Source organism: Marmota marmota, unplaced genomic scaffold, assembly GCF_001458135.2.
Source record: "Marmota marmota marmota unplaced genomic scaffold, marMar, whole genome shotgun sequence".
NCBI classification, from domain to species: Eukaryota; Metazoa; Chordata; class Mammalia; order Rodentia; family Sciuridae; genus Marmota; species Marmota marmota.
Genome location: NW_026000068.1, coordinates 4,667,779 through 4,689,743, shown reverse-complemented (window position 1 = coordinate 4,689,743; position 21,965 = coordinate 4,667,779).

Below are 21,965 nucleotides of genomic sequence, written 5' to 3'. Positions count from 1 at the left end.
TTTTGATGGGTACTTTATACATAAGGTGATTCCCTTTGGTACATTTATAAATGTATTTAACACGAGTTTGTTAAATTCATCCCCAATTTTCTCCCTTTCCCTTCCTTCTTCTCATTCTCCTTCTACTCCACTGACCTCCCCTATGTCTTTAGGATATACCACCCACCACCTCTTTCCTTTATTTTGTTTTAGGTTCCACATAAGAGAGAAAACATTCGGCCTTTGACTTGTAAGTCTGGTTTATTTCATTTAGCATGATATTCTCTAGTTCCATCCATTTACTAGCCAATGGCGTAAAATTTCATTCTTCTTTATGGCTGAGTCAAACCCCATTGTGTACATATACCACATTTTCTTGGTCCATTCATCTACTGATGGCCACCTGGACTGATTTTATAACTTGGTACTGTGAATTGTGATGAAGAGGCTATATCTCTTGGCATTCACATTTATTTTATACCATTTTCCCCCTTTCCCTTCCTTCTTAGTTCCTAGTTCCTAGCAACTTTGTGTCCTTGAGGAGGATTTAAACTGTGAAAATCCATGTTGTGCTTTTTGGACTCATCTTCCCACCTGCTGGATCCAGAGTGGGGCCTGCAGGGCCCCAGATAAACAAGGAATTCATGGAAACTCCATGGCCGACGGTCTGTGCTGTGAAGTCCTCCCAGACTCTGGTTCCCAAAGCAGTGCTGTCATCAGGCTGTTCCTTCCTGTCCCCTGCAGAGCTCCTGCTGTAAGGGATGTGGGTTTAGCCTCAGCACCACTATATCATGAACAGGGTCTCAGATGATGCTGGTGGTGGCTACCAACACCCACCATGAGCTCTGAGCACCTGGGTCCTCCATTCCCTAAGATGATAGCAGCTCTGGGATGAGGAAGCCAGGAGGGCCTCACTGTGTCACCCTCCTCCTCCTCGTATGGTGGCAGGCCATTTCTGGCACCTTAGGTAGTATACCTCTTTTGGTTGGCCCATGTCATAGAGAAAGAGTGATGGGAAAGCTGCCTAGACTTTAGTGTTAAGGCCCATGTAGAAGATTGATTACTGAGTCAATCTTAAGGGGGATTCCTTTCTTAAGCAGCAATTCATGAGATAACCAGTTTGTGAGAGGAACCACGGAGCCTTGCCTGTGGGCTATTTTGAGTGTGACTTGGGTCTCAGGGATGCTACCAAAATAGCAACGACTGCTTGTCCCCACCTCAGCCAATATCTCAGTCATTCGGCAGACACTCCAGGATACTCCAAAGCTTGAAATGGGGCAGAAACTTGCAAGATTCAAGGTTCTGTTCAAACTTCTGAGCCCGCCAGTCTCATTGGAGGACTAAGCTGCAGAGCTTGTGAATCAGGCTTTGGAGAGGAAGCAGGGCCAAATTTGGATATTTTGACTCCATAGTGAAATTCAGTGGTTCCTCCTGAAGCTTCTGGTCACCTTTTGGTTCCATTTAAGCCATCACCATTAAGGTCAAACACTAAAGGTGAAGGACAAGAGAGTGCAACAGGGATCTGAGAGGGGCTTACCTACTGCAGAGGCAGGACGGAGATGGTCCTGACTGCCTCGGCATTTCCTTTCTGCTGAAGGAGATATGAGCTGGTGCGGGGAGAGGAGGAATGGGCAGGGACGCGCTTCCCTTCTGGCTCCTGGTCCAGGCACAGGGGGCAGCATCCAGGCCCGCCCAGAACTCCGTGCAGTCAGAGGGGCCCAGGTCAGCATGCCCTGGACACACCCTGGACACACCCTGGTGTGTTTCCATTGAGACGTATTTCTGAGTAACACTCAGAGCATCCTTTCAAGGTGAAAATGGGTTATATCCCAACGTCAAAGTGTACCTCCATCTGCAGCCATCATTTTGAATGCATCCGTGACTTCCAACATTAAGGGAAAATGTGAATTTAGCTGTGTGCTTCTATGTTTCTGGCTTCTGGCTTGTTTATTTAGGCCAGAGATACTCAGAAACAGAGAGAAACAAAAGAAAGGCATAAAATATTAACAAAATGTCCAGATTAAAATATACCAAGCCACAGTGAGCATGTCCTAAATAGTCAAGAGCTTGCCTGGCTTATAAAACCTGAGAGGGGCTGGGATCTTCATCATTCTATGGACCCAAAGCCTAGCTAATGACGTGGTTCTCTTCAAGTCTGATTTCAGAGCATTTTAGTTACATGGAAACATCTTCAGTGTTTTCTGGGGCGATTTCTTCTACAGCAGGCATGACCATGACTTGCCCAGCCCCTGCTTGTGTCGGGCACACTGTCTACGCTCTCTGTTTATGTGTGTCCTGGTGGAGCAAGTCACACGGCCAGGCCAAAGCCAGGGGGTAAGGATGTGCACTCCTCCCTCAAAGCCACACTAGGGGTGGGGCGAACGACGGGGTAAATGATCCAGCTCATCGACTCTGGAGAGCACACCCACACCTGCCTCCCCCTCTCCACCAGCCCTCCCGGGACGAGCTGCATTCACTCTTTCAAGGAAACCTGTTCTTCCACTCTGCGTTCACCTGCTCCCACTGTCCATCCTGCAGGCTGCGGCCAGGGCGACTCACAGATGGCACAACGGGAGGCTAGATGGTCATGTAACTCCTCGGGGGACAGCACAGGGGGTCCTCCCTGCCCTCAGGAAAAGACTCATTCTCCCAGCTGTGGCTACAGAGGTTGTTGGGATCTGGATTCTGCTTGCACTCTGATGTCACCTGGGTCATGCCCCTGCTGTTTCTCATGTCACATGGGTCATCTCCCTGCTGTCTCTCATGTCACCCCTGCTGTCTCTGAAGTTATTTTCCTGCCTATCTTCCGAGGTCATCTGGGTCATCCCCCAGCTGTCTCTGAGGTCATCTGGGGCAGCTCCCTTCCCACACTGTCCAGCCACATGAATTCCTTGTGGTTCCTCCCACACCTCAGCTGGCTCTGGCCATAGGGCCTTTATACCCGCTGTTCCCTCTGCCGGGAGCACTCCTCCAGGTCTCCCTGGACTGTGTCCTTATTAACCCTCACCTCCTCAGAGATGTTTTCTTGAGACGTTTGTCTCCATGACAGTTTGGCCTGACATTTCCTCTTTTAATTTGTGGATAGCTCATTGTCTATTTCCAGTTTTCCCCTAATCTCAGCTCGAGAGTGCTGAGCCCTTGGCATCCCCAGTTCCTAGAAGATGCCTACGCAGCACAGAGACTGGGGAATTGCTGGACAAAGTGGGACTTCCTCAGGCAGTGCACAGTGCAATGCTTTCTCCTACTGTTAAAGCGCCTCTTGAGAAATACACTATTTTAGGTGAATGTGTAGATGTGGAGTAGAATCTTGGCTTAGTGTTGAAATGCTAGGGAATTAGAAGCTGGGTCAAGTGATGAAATAAATAGATTCAGAAGGAGGAGAGACGAACACCTCCTATAATGAAGGAGAATAAGCAGAGAGCACGGTGTAAGAGCTGTGGGTGGCCTGGCTGGTATTTGATTTCATGTAAACCTGACAGTCTTAGGAAGAAGGCAGTATAGGTGTTTCACAAGAGTAGAGTGGAGATCATATCTAATTGATGTTTGGTCCAAGGCAGATATTCAATAAATGCTGACTTTCTATGAAAATGATCCCAAGTTCTGCTGTGTGGTGCCATTAGAAAAATGTGGTATGTTAAAATTCTAAAACTCTGGAACCAGAAATGATGAATTAAAATACTACCTCTTGTGGAGAAGCCTGAAAACCTCACTTCCTGTCACAGCTCGGTGGCCTGAGCTGTGGGAGCAGCTTCCCATGTCTCCTGCACATCCCATGGCCTTTCCTATGGGATGTCCCAATGGGGCAGTTCCTACCCTTTGCCTGTTTGCCCACCTGAAGCTCTCTTCTTCATGGTGACCACCTGATAGATCAACTCTGTATGAGTTTCCACAGCTTCTGTGACAAATGACCTTAAATTGAGCCGCTTGATAATACCATTCCTAACTTACACTTTTGGAGGTGGAGTCCAACACAGGTTTCATTGGCCAAAATCAAGGTGAGGGCAGGGCAGCTGCCCTCCAGGGACAGTCTGTTTCCGGGTCTTCTCCAGATCCGTGAGGTCTCCTGCACTCTGGCTCACAGCTCCTCCCGCCATCGTGAAAGCCAGCAGGGCTGTATCTCTCTGTGGTTTCCCTCAGTCGCTTCTTCCTCTGACAAAGACCTCTTTTCTGCTTCCCCCTTGTAATTTTCTGATTACCCTGAGGTCCCCAGATAACCCGGAATCCTCTGCCTGTTTCAGGGCACCTGATTAGAGACATGGATTCCATCTGCAGCCTCAGTTCCACGTTGGACGGTGACCCCATGTGTTCACAGGCTGTGGAGATTGGGATGAGAGTGATTCTGCTCCCACTGGTCTCTAGTTGATGCTGAATCGCAGAAGAAAGAAGCTGTTGCCACCCACACGCGGCTGCCCGCCCAGATGCTCTCGCCAAGTAAGGTTGGGTTAAGTTCCTGAGGCAACTGAGCAAGACGACTGTTGGGAAGGGAGCAGAGGGCCTCTGTCGGGCTTGGACACAAGCTCTGGGCCCAGCTATCTGGGCCCTTTCAAGGCTCCATGGCCTCTCTTGGCTGGGACATGCAGAGCAGTCCCTGTGCCCTGTGAGTGTGCATGGGGATGTCTGCAGAGCCTTTGGCTCAGGGCCTCATGGGTGGCCAGTGCCATGTGGGAGTTTGTTACATAAATGCACATCCAGGTCCCTCGGCAGTGTCCCCAAGTACCTGGCGGGGCTTTAAGGGTTGTTCCACCTGTCTGCCCCCTGGTCTCATGGTCTTGGACACTGATCCTTTGATGGGGCCTCAAGACTTGTTCTGAAAGGTGAACGAGAGCACCCAGAGCTGACCATCTCAGTTCAAGCATTAACTGGTTTGGAAGGCGATGTATGATCCCCAGTGAGTCCCACCCTACTGGGCTCTGTCTGGAAACAGAGAGGAGTACAGCTGGCCATCAGGTTAGAGAGTTACACTCATGTCTTCAGCCTTCAAACACCTGTGGCCTTGGCTGAGAAGGTAGGATAGGAGTGTTCAAGGGGAGCGGGAGCCGCAGAGCCTGGATCAGAGGTGGGCTGTCCTGGGGGGCGGTGAACTGTGTTTGGGTTGGGTGGGCCTTGGGGGTTCCAGACAACCAGAGATAGGGAGGGTGAGGGGAGTTCCTTGACAGTCTTAAACAATCTGTAGAAAGGACGAGTGGGTGTGACCCTTCTCCACCACTGTTAGAGGAAAGGAGAGCACACCCTGGATCTGGTTACCCAGTCCTGCTGACCTGCTGGCCGCCTGGCATGATTGCAGTGCAGGACTTCTGCCTCCCTGTGGGAGACACGTGTGTTCACGTGCTCTTGGTTATAAACAAGACAATGGTCCTCTGACTGTTTTCAGCCAAAGTGGATACTTGGTGATCAGCTGGACTCTGAGGTGGGCCGGCAGGCTACCACAGGGACCCCTTCAGAGGCCCCCTGAAGCCTTGGACCGGGGATCCCCTTAGCTTGGGCTCCCCGCTGGCAGGCAAGGGTGGTTCTGGACCCAATGACCTCATGAGGCTCCGAGGCCTCTGAAACGGGGCCTGCTTCTCTGTGACTCCCACCCCCATGTGCAGAGCCACATCTGGCTCGCTGCTGAGACTGCCCATCCAGGTTGGCATCCCACCTGGGCTGCCTCGGCCTCCATTCTGACTCCTATACTGGGGCTTCCTGCTCACAGACGCCAGGGACCCAACAGACATGACAGGTGCGTTGACCTGTTGTCCTGTAGACGGGACCCAGCCAGGGTCCTTCCTAATAGACCCAGTCTCCTGTTGTGCTGGAGAGGGTGTGGGGAAGGTGGAGCTTGCTGAGCAGGGCACAGGAAGAACTCAGGGCCTGTTGCTCATACCCTGTTTAAATTTCAGAAGAACAGGAAAAGTAAAAGTGTGAGACATTTCTTATTCAATTTCAAAGCCCTTTCTTAAAAATTACTTTTGATAACTGTCATTAAAAGAAAATAGGCACAGTATGAAAAACCCTGAAATTTCATAATATAAAAAATGACTTGATTCCCTCTGCTTTGCCACTGGTTAAAAACCCAAGAGGCTCATTTTCTGCTCAGAATGGATGTGATCAGAGAACTAGAATCCTTGACGTCTCCACAGTCCTCATGCTGAACAGATACAGTGTCTCCAGGTAGTGGCGTCAATGACAGACGCAAGGGATTGCTTTGCAAGTCCAAAAATCTTAGTTGAAAAAACATCCCTGCAGTGGGAAGGCTTTTTACAGTCTTGGTTCATGGGTGCTATTTCCTGTGCTTGGCCTTTGGCTGTACCCCTCTCCCCGTCCTGCTCTGCAGACCACACATCACCATGCAGCTCTGTCGGTGTGAACAGCAGCCGCGGCCCCTTGGCAGCCCCGGGAGCTGAGCTGTCTTTGGTCTCGGGCTCCCTCGTCCTACTTACTTGCCCTCTCCTCCCACGCCGGCAGCAGCCCCTCGGCACCACCGAAGGGAGATCAACTGATGGTGTGGGGGGAGCAGGCTGTGGGGAGCCTGTGGGCACCTAGCACTGGAGTGGCATCCCCAAGTCCACTCAGATACCTGGATTTCCTGTCATCAGGGTCCTTTGTCATGTGTATATTCATCTGTGCATTTTAAAGCAGGCTGTGCAGAGCTCTGGGCAGCGACAGAGCTGAGGAGTCCTGGAAGAGCAGAGAGAGGGTGAGAAGGCAGCCTCCCGGTCCCAGGACCTCAGGGAGCTGCTGGCTCTGAGCCTGTGAGCAGCTCCAACTGGGTTCCATTTGAGAGCCCCTATTAAGGCGTACTCTGAAGGTCGTGAGTGAGCCACAGCAAGGCTGGGAAGAATGGCACTGCGGTTCCCAGGGGCACACGGCATGTGAGGAGGGCACATCCACACAGAACAGCTCCAGAGGCTGGTGACAACCATCCTGATGGAACTTCAGCAGAAGAGAAAATCCAGCCTCCACCTGGGAAGCGTGCCGTCCCGGGGAAATGGCGGGTCATTGCTCTGCAGGTTGGGTTGACTTCTAGCCTTGCTATGGAGGCAGGTCAGTTCATCTACAGGGACATAGGTTCAAAGCACAGAGGTCGGAGTGTGTGTCTGAGTATTTGCATGTGCATGTGTGTACCTCTGTGTGTATGCATACGTGTGTGCACTGGCAAGGGTGCACGTGTGTGGGGGTGGCTACCTGGGAGACAAAAGCAAAAGTCAGCAGGGGAGCTGGAGTTGACGGTAAAGTCTGAGGGTAGATGGGCTCAAGCCAGGGCAACTGGGGGCCTGTGGGGAAAGGTGGGGCCCCTGGGCACACGAGGCAGGCCAGAGGTTGGTGGCCAGAAGAGGAGCTCTGAGATGAATGAAAAGTGGGCAGGAGAACAGAATGACTGAGGCCAAGAGCGGAGCTAACACTCAGGTGGAAGGATGCGAGACCTGAGAGCAGGGCTGATATGATGCGGTGCAGGGTAAGGTCTGCGACCTGGGGCCTCTCTTTAGGGAATGGCTTAGTGGCCACCCATCCATCACTTAATACACATCCGTTGGCTTGTGACTATGTGCCCTGCATCAAGCTGTTGGAGGTAGGGAACATTTCAGTCACCTCTGTGGTGACCAGGCATTGTACATACAAGTATCTTGGACAACAGGGCTTCCAAAAGGGCTCACAAAGGCATGCATGTGGTGCCAAGCTAAACTCTGCACTGGTGCAGGCTGGGGAGCCAGGCCTGGGGCCAGGGAGCAGGAAGGAGCAAACTTCCAGATGCTCTCTTGTCTCTTTGGGTGAGTGGGACACTGCAGCTGCCTCACCCCTTGTAGCCTCAGAGTCCCAGCCTGGCTTAGAGACTGTCTTGGCTTCCTCCACTCCAGGCTCCCCGGGGCCCTATGGCTGCTCTATCTGAAGGCTTCAAGGAGACAAGATCCATGTGTGTGCATGTTCATATGAGTGCACAGACACATACCTAAGCTTCAGAAACACTTCACATATTGATTGGATGATTGAGTAAATAAAATGCCCGTGTTTGGAGTTAGTAAGCAGGTTCCTGGGAGGATGGGAGCTGGGGGGATGAGGACGCCTCCCTTCTAGGGGAATGCTATATGAACAGCTGATGCACATGGCCAAAGCTCAGCTGGTGGAACTGTCCTTGGGCTCTCTCCAGCACAGATCGCATGGCCATTCTGTGGCCCTGTGATAGCCACATCTATTTGTCTTTAGATGATAACATTGCAAGGTGACAGGCACATGAAAGTTGCAGAATTCTGATAAACAGCCATTGCAGGTTTATTTCAGTGCCCTTGGAGCTCTGGAGGTCTGGAACTGTGCAGTCACTCTCAGAGTGAGGTCTTCCGGCCCCGTCACAGCTTACCTAATTCCAGCTCATTTTAAAAAGTGTTAAGAAGGCTGAGCTATGTGTAAGAGTGCTGAGAAAACAGAGAGAAACTGTTAATAAAACATCAGAGTGGAGATCAAGATCAAATAGACCAGAAGGCTGAGAAGAAACTCTAGTGCCAGGGGAGGACAGAGTTGCGGAGAGGAAGGAGGGAGGGCCAAGTGCCCGGGGAGCTAAGGTGCCGCAGGCTGCTCATGATCCATCATCTGCAGAAGCTGGGAAGAGCACATCACAGGAGGGCCAACCCACGAGTCTTTTTCTGCCTTATTTTTCAAAAGAAAAAATTATTTTCTATAGATTTGGTGTTCTCTCAGTGACCACCAACAAGCTACCTGGACAGACTTTTGAGAGAATTTGTATCTGCTTCTGCAGTACAGCCCTGTGGAGACTGAGCCTGTTCTGATTGAGTGTTGTATCTACAGTGTTGTAACTGCAATGGGTGGGTTTAACTATGCTCAAGATAACTTCTAAAGAACAAAACAATTTGGAAAACAAACAACGTACAGATAAATAACTAGTATTAACAGCTGTGCAGAGTTTGAAAACATGCTTCCAAAATTCTTTGACCATCTTTCCAAAGAGATTTCATCTATGGGGCTGGGGCTATAGCTCAGTGGTAAAGCACGTGCCTTGCATGTGTGAGACACTGGGTTCGATCCTCAGCACCACATAAAAATAAATAAAGATATTATGTGTTCATCTACAACTATATATATATATATATATATATTTCATCTAAGTCCCCTCCCTTTGAATTAGAGCTCTGTACTGTTTGGCCCATGGAACACAGTGGAGAGGACTGTCCACTTCCTCAGCCCAGCCTTCAAGACTCCTGTTCTTGGGACTCTTAGTCTGGGAGCCCAGGACTCACTCTGGGAAGAATTTCAAGGCACCCTTTGGAGAGGCCACAAAGAGAGGACCCAATTGTCAGTACCAAATTACTAGTTCTGCAAATGTGTCGTCTTGGACGTAGACTCAGTTAAGCCGTCCCAACTGGCATCCTGTGGAGCCAGGCCCAGCCTCCCTGCTGAGCCCTGCCCAAGCTGCAAAATAGTGAACCAAACAAACAAGTGTTGCTCTTTTAAGTTCCTTGGCTTTGGAGTGATGTGTTATGCAGCAACAGATAAATGGACCAGAGGTCTGAATGAGTATTGTGATACAGAACTACACAGGCCACGGTCACTTTCAGATGTTGTGTATCAAAGGAGACATGGCCTAAGTGGTCAGAGATAGGTTAAGGCCACAGCTCAGGTTCCTTATCTGTAAAAGAACAATTTCTACCTGATTCCTATGCCGTGTCAATGAAATTAGGTGTGTCAGGTGGTCATGGGGGGCTTGGTACAGAGGCTCCTCCCTTCACCCCGTCTTTCAAGAGATCAGTAGATCCTTTGTTGCTTTCAGAAGTGACTAAAATACACAAGAACTTGGTGAGAATCTTTGTTTTGGGTGACAAAAACCTGGCGTGGGAGAGAAACAACCTTTCATAGGGTTTTGATTTAAAAAAATAATTTGCACACATCACCTTTCAACAAAAGAAACAAAATGAAAAAACATTTAACTAAAGTGACCTGGAGACAGAATTTTAAAAAGTGCTTTTCAAAGCTGGGTGAGTCCATGAGCAGGTGGGTCCCACGGGGAGGACTTGCCTCCCGCACTTGTCGTCTGGAGAGGGCATGTGAAGAGATCTACTGCCCTGACAATGCTGTGGGGAGCCCTCATCCCTGTGCCCCTTGCCAAGGGCTCCTGTGTGGTGACACTGAGTGTCTGAACCCAGGTGGCCTGGGCCTGTCGGGTCGTGACACAAACCCAACACCTGTGACCTCAGAGTCAACAACAGCCTGGTGCCTGCAGCTTTGCAAGTGGAATGTGTCTGGCCAGGAGTCAGCTGCCTGATGGTGACAAATCCCCTGTCCCTTTCTGGGCAAGCTGGGCACTCTGCTCCCCGACGGCAGACAGGAGAGGAGGACAAGCCGAGCTGTCCATCCTCGCTCTTCGTCTTCCTCAGCTCGTGGCAAGGCCACCAGTATGGTCCTGGCTGTGTATTACGGCAGGATTACATCCTGGAGGCAGGTGGCTTCCTGCCATGGGCTGTCACAACTCAGATGCTTAGATATTTGCTAAACAGTCTGTTCACCATGTTGGAGCTTTTGGAGCACAAAGCACTGCTGCAAGCTCCTCCTTCCTCTGTGGGAGGGACTCGTGTGTCAGTGCTTGGTTTTAATTCCTTTGTCCTGCCGACAGGCACCTGCTCTCTGTGAATTGCTGTATGGGGTGGGCAGGGACACTGAGGAACAAGGTGTGAGGGGTTCGTTGGATTCGTAAAGTCAGTAGGTTGAGCTGAATTCAACATCCCCAAGGAGCAACCTCAAGAATCCAGTGCTAGATTGCAAATGGCAGTCACCAGGTGGAAAGGTCCGCCTTCTGGTGGACAAAATTGCTTGGAAACCCTGAGCTGACTGGATTTCTCGCTGCCCAGCTTCTCAGAGTCTTCACAATCCAGTGTGAACCTCCAGAAAGCATGACGTGTTCATGTGGTCCTAAACTTCCACGTTGGGTTTCTGGGAGTGACTGGGAAGGATGGGCCTGGAACAGTAACAGGTGGGATGCTCTGCTCTCTGGGATCAGGGATGTTATGGAAATTTAAGATAAGGTCAAGTCTCTTCCCAGCTTCTCTGACTTCTTAGGAGTCTCCACCATGGGAGACCCCAACCCAATGATCTTGTCCTTCCTTCTGCCCCTCCGGTCTTGTGTCTCACTGCCTTAGAGTGTGGCCACACCAAGAGTTACTCTCTCAGACCGTGTGGACACCCATTGCGATTGTCAATTGTGGCTTTGGTTTTTTGTGTTGATTCCTATCTTTCTCATGTCCCCACTCATGTATCTACTGAATATCTGCAGCCCCTAGACTCACTCTTTTCTCATTTGTGAATCTGAGGGTTTAGGAATTTATAAATCTGATATTTATAATAAATGCTGGTAAATATTTTCTGCAAGCGTCGACAGAGCAAATATTTGGGAGTTTGCCAGTCACATGGCCTCTCCTGCTATTGCATCCTAAAGCAGACAAAGGCCACTGGAAAGTGGGTGTGGTATGGGCAGTTTGTCCACTGGTCTCTAGTTGGCCAAACCCTGACCTAGCTGATCTAGCATGTGTCCTGGGTTCCCTGTGGCCACTTGAACATTTACCAAATTATTGTCTTCCCCAGCCAATTCTACATACAGAATTTGATTTATACTTTATTTCACCCAAAGAATGGGATCTGCCCATGAACCTGAACTCCAGTGCAGTGGGCTCTGATTCCTGGCTGGCCATGCAGGACCAGTGAGTGGACACAGGTGGCATGAGGGTCTTGACGCAGTTACTCTAACATTTAGGATAGTCCACTTGGTAGCCAGTGAGTGAGGGGTGAGTACCCTGACCTTGGGGATCACCAAGCAATAGCTTTAGGTTACTTTATTCTGGAGTTTACGGTGGGATTTGGTGGGCTCTGAAGCATGTTCCAGGGTCTAACTTTTAAGTTCCTTCTGATGCAGATTCAGGGATGTGTCAGTCTCTTTCCTTCTCTACCTGCACTGTCCCTCCCAGGCTGCTGTTGGTGTCCAGTGCTGGCCTGCCTTATCTAATTCCCTCTGCACATCTCAAGCAGGAACAGATGCCAGTTGGGAACATGCACTGAGGCTGGGAATATGACACTGATCCATTGAACGTTGTGATGGGTTCCAGAGCCTCATACAGTCATACACGGTGGCTAAAGCTTTCGTTCTGTCTGGCTATTTATTGGCTTTGGACTTAGTTGTTACAGAATTCCTTCCTGCACTGGGGAATGGTCCTAGTCCCATGCTCCCTGCCGCCTTCCAGGTCCCCAGTGAGTGTTACATGTGAGGACGGGCAGGGCTGCGCCGGGCTCAGAGTTCTCTCTTGGCCTCTCCTGCTGACCCTGAAGATTGGCTTGTCACTCTGCAACAGCTCTTTTGGCATGTCTGCTCCCAACCTGTGAGCATCAACAGATCAGATTCCAAGGACAGTGGTGTCCAGAGTGGTGTCAAGAGCTATGGAGGTCTGCATTTTCCGCCCATTTACAAGCTCACAGCTATCCTTCACACTTCCATGATCTGGTAGAAGATGGCTACGGAGACAAAGGCATGGGTTAAGCACCACACGCCCACTCTCCTTGTCCCTGAGTCCAGTGAGCATGGAGAGGGGGCCCTGGGGGTGTTATAGCTGATGGAGCTTGTGCTTGGACACCTGCTCTTTTGATAATGGGTGTCAGTGCACCTGGCCTTAGCTCTGCAGGGAGACACCCGTAGGAGGGCTTCTCAATCTAGGCACCATGGACTTTTGGTTCAGATAATTTTCTGTTCTAAGAGCCTTTTCTGTGCATGGTAAAATGTTTGACAGCATTCCTCACCTCTACCCATCAGATGCTCTTTCACCCAAATATGAACTTCTGCTCTATGGTAGGTACAAACATGCATTCACTACTTAAATCTTCTCAGGAAGAAAAGCATTCCAAGGGCAGATGAGTTTCATGGCCCACTGATGGAACTAGACATAGAGATCCTTAGCATCTGGTCTATGGCCATAGAGGTGGATTGTAAGACACCTTTGTGGGCTAGACGCCAATCCCCAAACTTAAGGCATTTCTTTACCACTATAGATAAAGGGAAAGTAGTTCAGAAAACTTGTAAAGTTTTCCACGTGATCAAGACCTGCTTACTAGTACTCTACTAAGCTATTAGGGGCCAATAAAGCTTGCATTTACACAGAGATGCTCTCAATGATGGTGTGCCAAATGTTGAGACTCTGCAGCACCTAGATGTTGCCACCACAAGATGTTTCTAGAGTATAAGAATGAATCTGAACTCTGTTAAAAATGTGATCGTTATTGTAGATTTCAGCGATAGGTTTAAAGCTCTGTTGATTGCTTCTGTGATCACACTCCTGTGCATACCAGTGATGCAGGGCACTTCCCTTCTGCTGTGGATAATAAGGCACACTGTTCATGAGTTGCTTTCTGCAACTTCCAAAGGCAAGCAGCCTTGACAGGAGCACACTCACTGTTCATGAGTGTGCCTTATTATCCACATGGCTGATTGTGGTCAGGGATGAAGGTAGTTTGGTGGCCCTAATGCTAAAGATGATGCTGTCGGTATTATATTTTTTAATAATAAATGTAAATTTCCACTGTGACTGATTGAAAGAATTTTAACATATACAAAGATGAGATTTTTACTCTAAGCCATATCTGTAATACATGGTTTTGAAAGTCTGTGTCAGATATTAACAATAAATCCACATTCCTGGCATTTTATGCTGACCGGGCGTGATGGCACCCACGCATCACGTGACTGTGAAACCTTCGCATGCCAAGGGTCGAGAATAACCCTGAGAAAGTCTTTTGGCTAAATTCCTTCTAGATGCCAATAGGAGTCAACCAGCAGATTTGGAAACATTGAGGCTTCTTCTGAGTTTACTGAGGGCTAATTCAGGTTCTCCTGGGAAGTCTCCTCTCTACATCGTGGGCATGTGGACATCGTGGGCATTTGGACATCGTGGGCATGTGGGCATCGTGGTCCAGCTCCCACTGCAGATGGAGCATCAGGGCACACGCTGCATCCTTCCATGTTGAGTGGCTCAATGGCTCTTCCAGACTCCCATTGATTATTCAGCTTCATCTGTAGTATTATAAATTTTTACCATTATTTCTTATTAATCCTTCAGTGTATAGTGTTGCTATTTGAATGAATAATTTTCCCTTAAAATCTAATACCTAAGATTAAGCATATATATACTATGGCTTAACTCACCCACACCCATTAAACAAACTGCACCACTCATGTTCATTTACACGAACATCCATCTCCCTAAATCTGTTCTCACAGTGCCAACTCATTTGTGTCATGCTTACTGTGAAATTAAAAGTTTGGTTCTGATCTCCCCAAAGCAGACCCTGGAGCAAGGTTTAAGTAGTGTAGGAGGAAGGTGGTCCCAGGCAAACAGTGAGTAGCTGGGATGCGGTTCAGGGAGGGGAGAAACATCACTAAGAGTGAGCTTGCCCCTGAGAGGGACTGGGCGTCCGCCTGCTGGAGACATGAGCAGCCGTGGTTCAGGGCAGTCTCTGAGGAGGATGGGGTGCTGGGGTATGTACACATGGACCACTGCTTCCTACGGGCTGACCTGGGGGCACTGATAGCCTCTTTTGGGGTTGTGTTTGCATGTAGCTCAGCAGCTTTCTGCAACTTCCAAAGGCAAGCAGCCTTGACAGGAGCACACGGAGCTGTCCACCGCTGCAGTGCTGAAGCTGCGTGGGCCTCCAGGGCGAGTGGTTATCTAGCTCAAGGCTCTGCTTCACGAGTGCAGTGAGACTATTTTTAAGATCATAGGCATAGTTTTTAATGGAATGGAAAGCCTTGTGAGGACATAGGCTTTTGTCTGTTCGGTCTATGGATGTACCTCTAGTGTCTGATGTGAGAAAAGATAACAGAATTTGTCAAGTGACTTTACATAAAACCAGGTGTATGAACTCATTCTCTTACAAGGTAAATAACAAGGGTTTTAAATAGGTTTTCAACACGAAGCCTCCTTCAATAGTCTCCTCCAAAACTTTGTCACCTGGCTTCTTTTCTCCCACAAAGGAGAATGGGTAGGAACAGTGGCTAGGAACAGATTCTTCTGCCCCACCTGAAGACAGTCACTCTAAGCCAACCCCACTAGCAGCACCAGTGCCAAGTCCTGCAAGGACAGTCTTTGACCATAGTTGGCAATCTTGGGCCCTGAGGCAGTGAGGTGCAGGAAGAGGGTGTCCCCAGAAAGACATAACAAAGGCGAAGGAAAGTCACAGCCTTCGTGCATTTTAATGACAGAGGCTTGGATGCTCGCCTTGCCATTTAATTTTTATAACATGATTTTGTGATGAACTGCATCTGTAAAGTTTAATCAGAATATGAACCAGAGTGGCTCTACCTTGTTTTTAATCTTCACTGCTCCTTCTCCCTGGGGTTGTAGATGGAAATTACTCAGTGCTCTGGCCAGTGGCACAGAAACACATCCTTCTCCAAGCAAAGACTGTGTGAGCTGAGAGGAGTTTATTAAATTAGTATGTGGGATGTGATTTCATCCAAGCAATAAAAGCTGCAGCTGCTTTTAAAGAAATGAAGTTGTATCGTAAATGATTTCTCTGTCATCTGTGAGAATAATGTCAGGCAGAGGTTCAATCTTCCATTCTGCCAGTGCAGGGTTCTGTTCCAAGATGCACGGCTCCTGGAGGACCCCCCTCCTGAAGGAGACTCAGCCGTGAGACAAATGAGCGTCCCTGGCTTTCAGACTGCCCGTGCTGGCTCCTCACTAGCAGAGGTTGGGAGTCATGGATTTCATTACTGCAGTGCATTAAGGGCCAGGGGAAAAAAAAATCCAATTTGCTAGTGCCTTCGTGACTCTGTGTTTTAATCAAATGGATAAAAAAGAATCATTAACTGATGCTCAGACTGATTAAAATTCCAGAAAGGAGGAGAAGAAATGAGGTTGTGATGTGCAAGGGAGGGTCACTTGCTTGCTGGCTGTCCTGAGCCTGCAGGACACAATGTTGACTGTCACCAAGCTGTTTACTGAGAAGCACCTGCAGATGCAGGCGAGGAGGTGCGGGTGGCCACATCACCATCCCAGCATGATGAGGTGCCCTTCCTGGAATGGCCCATCAAGTGAATTATGTAAATATCTTGTTTCCTTTTCCCTGAAACCTTGAACCTTGGAATAAAAATTCTAGGAACTTTAATGTGTGGCCTCAGTGGGGGTTATCTGTCTGTACAGCGTTACTGAGGCGGGGAAGGGAGGAGGAAATGCATTTGGGGCTCTCTGATGTTATGAACTGCTCCTCAGAGTTAGAGTCCTGCTGCTCTTCTTGTTATTCCCATCCCCATCGCTACTCTGACCACTGCCACTGCTGCCTGGAGTTTCCGATTCCACGACATTGTCACATGGCTGTGTGCTTGACAGGCAGAGACAAGGGGGCACTGGTCAGTGGAAACACTCTTCAGGGCATAGCTCCCTGCTTGATGTACAGGTAGTGGGTCCTGGGTCCAGTCTAGGGACCCCGTGGCCAATGGTCTTATCCCACAGGAATAAGAGATCCTGGTCATTGAACATCCATGTAGGGGGGAGATGAAGCTAGTGGGAGCCTCCATTTATTCTGTGCCTATTCACTCACGTTCCCCCCACCCTATGAGCAGTGGGTGCTCCTCTGTACACACTTCCTGATGCCCCCATTCCCCATCCTCCAAGAGGTGCTGCAGGGTGAACATACTCTGGGCTCTGCAGCAGTGTAGTAAGAAGCCAGGGTTGACAGGGTGGTCTGACCAGGAGGGCAGTGCCCCAGGCACCTGTGCAGATTGGAATCTAAGGACTGATCCATGAAGACTGAGGAAGCACAGTCCTTAGGGATTCAGCAGGAAGTTCAGGACACGAAGACTTGGAGCAGTTTGTGGAAGGAGTGCGCAATTAAAATGTAAAATAGAGCCAAAGATACACAAGAGCTGCAGAAAAACAGACCCAGTGGCCAACATGAGTGGGGAAACTAGAACCAAGACCTGACAGCTGTGGTGGCCCACACACTTCCTGCAGTCGAACAGAGAAATGGGGTTTGGAGCTCTCCGAGCCTCAGGTGGCCTGTGGAAAGTGGTATACAGATGGTGATTACATTTCCAGTTCCTGGGGGCAGGAAAATGATCCATTCCGCTCTGGGGTGTGACTTAGGTAAAAAGCAGAAAGTCCTTTTTTTGCTGATTTGCTGGCTTGCCATATCAATGTTCTTACCCCTAAACCTTCCTTTCTTTCTACAAATTTTCTTTCTTCTTGGCTAGGAGTTCTTAGTTTATACCTGATCCAGGGACTCCCTGATTGTAGGGCATGACTGCCTGCTTCCTGGTCTTGGAACGGCTCCTGGAGATCAGCCAGGAGGCGGTGCTGTGGGCGGTGACGGAGGAGGCGGACCACCTCCAGGATATGTCCAGGACTCTTCCGCCCTAGTGGACAGCTCGTGTCTTCTCTTACAGACTGTGGCATGGGTGTACACGTGAACTCACTCCACCCTTCTGACCTTTATTCTGATTGGCTCCTGTGCAGTATATAAGCTGTGTGTACTTCCTCAATAAATGAGATCCTGCTTTGACTGTTCTCCCTGGCACGTCTGATTGTCCTCCCAGTGAGGGAGGGCTGGGTGTGGGCGGCCAGTGGACCTTTACCTTTCTTGGCTCGTCCTGGCTGGGGCGTGCTTTCCCTGCTTCTCCCACCGGTCAGGAGGAGACGGGGGGCTAAAAACCCCGACACCTGATGGTCACTACTCTCAGGTAAAGGAACACTTCTTTTTAGAGCCCCGAAATTCTCTCTTGTCTTTAAGACAGTTCTAGTATTTTGGGCTTCAATTCAAACAACCTAAAACCATTATTTTGGTAATTCAAAAAATTCTATTAGTGATCAAACTCTTATTTCTAAATGTGCATAAAATCACCAAGGGGATAATGACTGTGAAATCCTCCTTGAGGCCTCTATAGTAGTGGCCAAGATGAGAGAGGAATGGGCAGAGGGTGTTGAGTCCAGTGCTGCTTCTCTGAGAATCAGGAACCACTGGGACAAGGGCACATATGGGCCATAGGTGAATTAGATTGTGACAAGGAGGAAGGAGAGGGACAAGATCAAGCTTGGAGAAGTCCTTCCAGCCAGGAGGTAGTGTCTGTTTTCCTGAGCTCCATGCACACTGCCTCCAAAAGGAATGACCTCCACTCCCATGTTCAGCATAGACCCTGAAGAGAGAAGCCCCCCCACAACATTTCATGCTCTGCCAGCCTAGGTGAACTACCCACCGTGTGTGCATCTTGTATTTACCCCCTCAGCAACACCCTGGAGCTTTCCATGCCAGCCCACAGGACATCTTCCCATCCTTTTAGGAAGCTGTATAATATATTCCATTGGGTTGAGGTACCAAAACTCATTTCATATTTATGTGTTTTTGTTGTTTCCAGTTTGTGGGTTTACTATAAATAATAGGAAAATTGTCTGTTCTTTTCTGAACCTCAAAAAATGCCTCCAAGAATTCCTGTAGGTAGAATACTTAGGTCAAAGGTGCATTTCTAATATCCGAAGGTCTTGCTAAGTAAGGGTCTTCAAAGTCTGGCATGTCAGGAGTCATGCAACCTTACCCTTCCACCTGTTTGCCCACTTCCCCATACTGAACGATGCAGGTGTGTTCTACCAGAAGGGATAGCATAGCTCTTCCCCTCACTGGCTTTCTTTCTGGTTTCTACACCAAGATCAAATATGAGGATGTCCGAGTCACCCTGATGCAGCGAAGTCTTGTCCTGTGACTTCTAAGTATGCAAGCATCTATTGTGTGATTGTTTCCATCTCTCTTATTGGACACCGTGGATTTGGCCCTTTGATGAACCCCATTCCCACGGAGACAAACAGGGGTTTTGTTCCCCCTTTTGGAAGCCTCCTATTTCTTTGAACACTTTGTCCAGAATGGTGTCTCAAGAGTCTTGGGCCTTCTGGGGCTGCTATGGTGGGTGCATGCTTTCCTGGGGTTGAGTGAAGGTCTAGCACCTTCCATTCTATGTTATCTTCTTTTCTGAAGCCTGAGAGAGGAGCCATGGTAGACATCTCAAGGAGAAATCACCTGCTTTCATCCCTGCAGCCACACAGAAGCCTAGCTACCTGGCCTGGCCTTTCCCTTGGCCAGGTATTCAATCTACCAAGAGGCCTCTGAGGATGAGAGAGGGGACTTGTTAGCTCTCCGAGTGGCCCTCCAAGAGCAGAGGTGGCTCACATTAGTCAAGTAGCAGTACTGATGGATACACCAGAAGGCAGATGTGTCTGATTTTCAGTGAGAGCTCTGGTACAGCAGGCACAGGGCCTGGGGGATCTGAGGTTGGTGTCCTCAGCTCACATCTGCCCACTGGTCGTTCTGGGTGGGTGGGAGACTGCATATTTGCACTTCCCTTAGAGAGCCGGGAACCAGAAGGTGGTGAGCAGGATGGTTAATGGCACCAGGTTTGGCATCTGTTTTACAACAGGGATCCCCTGGACACCAGGGTCAGGGAGGCCCCACAACCCACGAAGGCCCTTCCACCTGTGGGTGTGGCAGCTCCTCCCCGGGCTGCTCCTCCCTCCGTCTCGTCCCACCTCCCTCTGACTGGCCGACCAGCACTGGCTGTGCTCCTTCTTCAGATAATCCAACATCTGCAGAGCCAGGCTCCAGCTGGCCCTGGACCTTCTGTTCTCTGTTCTATTCTGATGTCACAGACCTCATGTGTCACCTTCAAGGGGCCTCTGTGTCTACATTCCTGGGGGAACCTTTGAGCTGAAGTGGTGTCCAGTCAGTGTGCACAACCCTGGGGGGTCAGAGTGGGGCCTCGGTGTGCACACCACGCCACGAGTCCTGGAAGATGTGGCGTCTGGGCTTGCGCACACTGACGGATTTCCTTTCCCATGATGGCACCACCGTTCCCGGTCTTCCCTTGTAGTGTTGTTTGAACGTTATTGTGAGTGTGGACTTCCTGTAGGTGCCAGGGGGCTGGCGAGCCGGGGCCCTGCAGCTGGAGAGCAGGTTGTTCTGCATGGAGACAGCCATGGGCCTGGGGGCGCAGCTCAGGCGTCTCTCACTGTTCCTGCTGTGACGGGCAAGTGAGATTCGCGGAAGGTGCTAGAGTCGGGTCAGGATCAGCCCGGAGAGAGCTACCTGAACGTTGAGCCTTCTCAGGGAAGCTCAGCCACTTCCACTCCATGGTTAAAGAGCCATTTTAACTTTCTTGTGATATTCTGCCACTCAGTAGATTAGGGGACTTGATTTTCAAGGGATCCATTTCTACCCCCACTGGACACCTCCATCAAGCTATTTTCACTTTCAATTAAAGCAAGAAGTGGTTTACACTTTTTCTTCCAAGTGTCCCCTTGCAAAACCACCGCACGCCCCATGCAGAAGTGTGATCAACACCACCAGGGGTGTGTCCAGGGTGTGGCCCCAGCTGACATCATGGATCCTCATTATTGACCTACAGAGGTGCCCGAGGGGTTTTAGACTCACTGTGTTTGCCATCTGTGAAAGAGGACAAGGCACTTCACTTCCCCAGGAGTGTGTGAGCAAGGCCAGGCACGGTATTGCCTCTGGTGTGCTTTAGATTTTAGTGTTTCTCTCTGAATAAATTTGCAGTAGCCCTATAAATGCTTTAATAACCTCTTCTTGTAAAATTGTGTTTTTCTCCCAACTTAGCAAAAATCAAATTCCCCTTTATCCCTTTCCCTCTTATCCCATGTACCTCACTCCCAGAGTCCACTGTGGAGGAGGAGAGCGGGTGAGGGAGCAGCTGGGTTTGGGGGCTCACATTCTTAGCTCGCCATTTTGCTTCTGAAGTCTCAATAGAAACTGTATCTTAATAATAATAGTTTTTGACATATATCTGAAGTTATGAGAAAACATATTTGGTTTTATTTTCATTTCTATAGTGATGATTCATGAAATATTTAAGAACATCTATAAGATGACTTATTTGAACATGGTAATCATAGGAATAACCCCCTTTTTATTCTTTCACTTTTGCTGCCAACACATTAGTAGATCACTGTAACTACCCATAGTTTTCAAAGCTTCCTGTGTATCCAGTCATTTTCATTAGTACAGCAAATGATATTTAGTTTTTGTTGCAATTAACTTATTTGGCCCAAGAATCCATATCGTGGTTCAGTGGTACCTAAATATTTAATTTTAATATTCCCTGCAAGGGAAGCCTGCAGATGCCTCTGTGATGGATCTGTTTGCTGTTGTGTCCCTACACTGGTGGTTCTAGAAGGATTTTGGAGTCATCAACAATGTTAATGATGAAAACCACGTTTTTTCCTCCCTGAATTAGACACCCTGGAATGAATGTACAAGTTGCATATTTAAACATAAAAACAGAACATAGAATGCTTCCCTGTGCCACCTGCCTGTGCCCTGCCTCTCACTTCCTAATGTGGGTGCTGAGCAGTTCAGGGGCTCCTCTCAAGCCAGTGGTCTTGAAGTGCTGTTCTGATGGGGGTCACCCCCAGGGCTGCCATACCTGTGTCCCTTTCCAATGCTTGGCCTCGCCTCTGGGCTCCCAGGCTGCTGGCTTCTCTCATGCTGTGGAGAGGTACTCACACCCGGGCACAGGGGTCCCTCCAGGCCTTCTACACACTTGTGAATTCTACAGTGAGCCTCTACCAAATGGCTGCTTTGTGATACCCTCTTCCTTTCCTGATACACATGTGTGTGTAAAGTAATACTGGGTGTTGCAAGTTATTCACCTGGGACCTTGTGCAGAGTGGCTGTATGCTGTGGACTGAATCCATGTTTTGAAGGCCTAACTCCCAATGTAAGTATATTCAAAGACAGAGCTTTGAAGGTAATTAAGGTTAAATGAGGTCAAGAAGGTTGGGTCCTGATCTGCTGGGCTTGGTGGCCTTATAAGAAGAGGAAGAGAGAAAAATCTTTCTCTTCCTCTTCTTGCACATACCAAAGAAAAGCTGCCTAAACGCCCAGAAGAGACCTCACCAGCTCCCAACCATGCTGCACCCTTGTATTGGACTTCTAGTCTCCAGGCCTGGGAGAAAACAAACTTCTGA